Below are 4144 nucleotides of genomic sequence, written 5' to 3'. Positions count from 1 at the left end.
CTTTCAAAATGCAATACAGTTACTTTGGAATTACAAGTCTACTGTGTGACCAAGAAGCATCTCAGCTGAAATGCAGATTGCACAGTGTATTGGAAATGTGAATCGTATTTTCGTTATTTACTCAAGGGTTCATGATTGGGAGTAGAAGTACAGCAAAAAGAGGAGACTTTTCAAGAAAGTATTGGATTAATCTGAGGTTCTTCCCCTTCATATCTGATTTATCTTTTGCCATGAATTGACCAAAGCCTTCATGGAAGATATGCTCAGACAATGACAGCCAATTACCTGTTAGAAATATCTGTGATGCTCGACTCAACAGTACATAACACTAAAAAATTTGAACCATACAGAAAAGACTAGCATGGCCCCTATGCAAAGATAATATGCAAATTTGTGAAACACTCCCTATTTTTAAACTAAACTTATTGTGATAATAATTTTGTAATAAATATATATTTCAAATCATTAAGTTGTACACCTTAAAGTCATACAATGTTACATGTCAATTATACTTCAATAAAACTGGAAAAAAATAGGAGAATTTGTGTTTGGAGGCTGGAGGGAGAGCCAAAGAGTCAGGTAAGGCAGTCCCATCTTTTGAGACTGTAGTCAGGAATTTAGCAAGAAATTGAAAATGCAAAATGCTGTATTAACCACATATGTAGTTACCTGAAATCTGGCATCATTTTAAACAAAGTGGTTAAGAGGGTATAAATGTTAGTATTCCATTGCCATCCCTGCCACCACAAATCTACAGCCTACTATTTTCCTAGCATATATTTTCTAATGATGCTTCTGTTGATAGAAAGCCCTAGTCATTTTTTATTAATGGTTGCTGTGACTTCTCCCCGCTCTCTTTCCATTGGCACAGCATTTACTGATTAAAGATGCTGGGTGAGTCAGAATATTCCTTGCATAATGATTGGTTAGTTGGAATGGGTACCAGCTCTTCCTTCGTGATAAAGAACAGTGTATATAAATAAGGGTAAGAGATTTTCTTGATGTTCAAGGTCTTTGGTCTCTGAGTTACAGACTATAAATATTTCCTGGGCCACATTCTAGATGCAGAACTTCCACTGCAGTCAACAGAAATTTTGTGACAAAACTAATGGCAGGAAAATTCACTATGATTATTTATTATTATTTCTTTTTGACTGCTCTGAAGATACTTTGGTGCATAAAGTATTGAAGAAGTATTGAGTTTTTCTAGTGGCTCATTTTCATGCAAATGTTTATCACATTTCTGGGTATTGTTTTCCTCTATCATATATATTTCCATCTTCCATGGGTAAATCAAAATCTTCATCCACATTGCATATTCAGCCTGTATTCTCATTAATTGTTACGAATATGTGATTTTCATTTATTATTTTAGTGGGTGTTTCTGAAAGTTCCACAGCAGCATCTGGCCAGGAAATGGTGTCTGTGAATCAGAATCACTACACCTAATTTTATTTTTCTTCTGTGTACTCATTTCTCTAATCCTTTCCCAGCAAACAGGAGGGATTCCTGTTTGGATTCTTTTTTATCTTAATTTTCAGAGATCCCCTGCCCACCATGTATAGACTTGAGGTTTAATTTTGCTTTTTCTGTTATGCATGGTTCAGGGAACAATGGAAGCAAATCTTGAGTCCCCTCTTCCTTTCTGCTAACGCTCACATCTAAGCCACCACCGTGGTTTAATCTGGCCAGTGTAAGCACCTCCTAAGAGGTTTTTCATCATGTTCAATTTCAGTCCCTCCCTTCTAATCTCTCGATGCTGATGTTAGAATGATCTTTTAAAATTCAGAGATGATTCTGCCTCTCTCTGCTTAAAACTCTTCTTATTGTCCTTAGGATAAGCCAATTCTTGAACACAGCTCATGGAGCTCTATATACTCTGGTCCCTACTTGCCTCTCTAGGCAGTTGTTCCACTCTCCCTCACTCTACGCTCAGCCACAGGGACCTGCTCTCAGATCCCCACATCACCACTTTCTTTCACCTCCAGGCCTTTATACACTATTGCTCGGCTCACTACTCCGCTCCACATGCCCCTGAGTATATCCTACTCATCATTCAAGTCTCAGCTTAAACTCCGCTCTTCTGAGTGGCCGTTCCTACTGCCATAGATGGGCTTTGCATTCCCACAGGATCCTGCACCTGACCTTTCAAAATAACCATCACACCTGTGACTTTTTGTTTAAAGTCTATCTTCCCCGCTAGATTGCTTTCTTTGTTAGCAATCTTTGTTAGCATGGTCACTGAGGCCAGTGACCACACCTGTGTTGTTTATTGCTCTGTCCCCAGCACCTTGCACAGAAAAGGTGTTTGGACACCTAAAAGGTACGTAATAAATGTTTGTTGACTTCCTAATTCCACCGCTGTCCTCAGTTACTCCTTTTACACTGCTATCAGTAGATGCAAGTTCATTTCTTTCCAGGGAGACAATGGGATACTCTTTGAAGGTTGCACAGATACTCATTGTCCTTTATGATTTTCTCTGGAGCTTCTTCCTGATGTTAATTTTTACCCTCAGAGCTCATTCTTCTCTGGAGTGACTGAAACATCCATGTGTGAGTGGGAGATCTCTTGCCTGGGAGATGGAAGCCTTGAATTTGAATTTGCCTATGACGTTAGGTTTTAACTTGGGCAGGTCATTTAATCTCTCTGGCTATTATTCCCCTAGGCCACAAAATGAGATGAACAGACTAGACTAAACCTATAGGATCTTCTGTGATGTTAAGAAGCCATTTTGTGCACTTCTGGGAAGAGTTAGCCCACTGTCCTGGAGTGCAGAAGAGAAAATTACTGAAAGGTGGTCGGATGGAAATTCAGCATCTCTTCCTAGAGTGAAGGTTAGATCTTGACCTGGAGAGGGCTGAGGATAGGTTGTCTGTTTCCTCCAACTTGTGCCCTCCTTCTTCTTGTTCCTCTGTGATTCATGGCAGCCCTAGGCAGTTGGGGCTTAAGGAGACAGAGCTGATGGGGGACACACATGAAACATTCTCTCACCTGGATTAGAAGCAAGCTAGGAGAGTGTATAAACACATGGTGGAGGTCATTCGTGTATGTGCATGGAGGTGGTGGGGCGATTGTTATTGCCTGCTATCTAATCATTGTATCTTTATTCATATAATCGCCACATTGCTAAAGAGTGTTTAATGTATAATTAGTGAAAGAGCATAAGACTTAGAATTAGACTGACTGGGATTTAATTTCCAGCTCCATCACTGTGGTGTGTATGTGTGTGTGTCTGAGAGAAAGAGCGAGCAACAGAGACAGAGAGACACTGAGACCCAAGGCAATTAATTTGATTTCTATGAATCTTAGTTTCCTTCTCTACCCATTTATGGTAGTAACTATGGCATGGCATTAAGGATTTTAAAAGATCACATTTATATGATGAGTTATTAGTGTCCACTTAGCATGTCTTCCCTCTTCTTCTGATAATGCCATTCTCCTCTAGAGAACCTGCCCTACCCTGCTTAGATCATGTCTCTGATGTAAGGGGCTGCCAATCAAGTATCAACTAGTTGCTCTACAGAAGTCCACCGTAACCATCTTTTTTTTCGCGGTACGCAGGCCTCTCACTGTTGTAGCCTCTCCCGTTGCGGAGCACAGGCTCCGGACGCGCAGGCTCAGCGGCCATGGCTCACGGGCCCAGCCGCTCCACGGCATGTGGGATCTTCCCGGACCGGGGCACGAACCAGTGTCCTCTGCATCGGCAGGCGGACTCTCAACCACTGCGCCACGAGGGAAGCGCCACCTTAACCATCTTTAAAGCAAGGATCTGCAGATGAACTGAGCCTAAACAATCAGGATATAGCCCTGGATCTTTGAAATTGAGGCTTAGGTGAGGCTTTCTGGCAGTGAAGGTTTGAAAATGCAGACTCAGAAGGTTTTGGCAACTGGGGTCCTAGCTTCTCAGAGAATTCCGATTTGCAGTAGAAGACATGGATAAAGGTGAGGTAACAATCCTGGTACGATCAAATCTTTTGTTTTAGTCATTCCCAATTACATTCTTACTCTTCATTGTCACATGAGACAATAAATGTACCTTTTTGCCTAAGCTGGCTTAAATTGCAGCCCAGTGATTTATGTATCAAAGAGTCAAAACTAGTCGAGTAGCATACTGTAGACCCTGGGGATTACTTTTCTTCTTCA

At 41.2% G+C, this 4144-nt stretch overlaps 1 non-coding gene across 1 annotated transcript; it reads left to right on the top strand.

Annotated features, from left to right (window-relative positions):
• Positions 1-302: 302 nt before the first annotated feature.
• LOC136140607 (U6 spliceosomal RNA) lies at positions 303-413 on the top strand. Its single transcript, XR_010657637.1, has one exon. It is a non-coding gene; the product is annotated as a U6 spliceosomal RNA (small nuclear RNA).
• The last annotated feature ends 3731 nt before the right edge of the window (positions 414-4144 follow it).

The sequence above is a fragment of the Phocoena phocoena genome, chromosome 1 (genome assembly GCF_963924675.1).
Source record: "Phocoena phocoena chromosome 1, mPhoPho1.1, whole genome shotgun sequence".
NCBI lineage: Eukaryota > Metazoa > Chordata > Mammalia > Artiodactyla > Phocoenidae > Phocoena > Phocoena phocoena.
The sequence above is the reverse complement of the archived record's forward strand: the minus strand, read 5'-3'. Positions and strand labels throughout refer to the sequence as shown.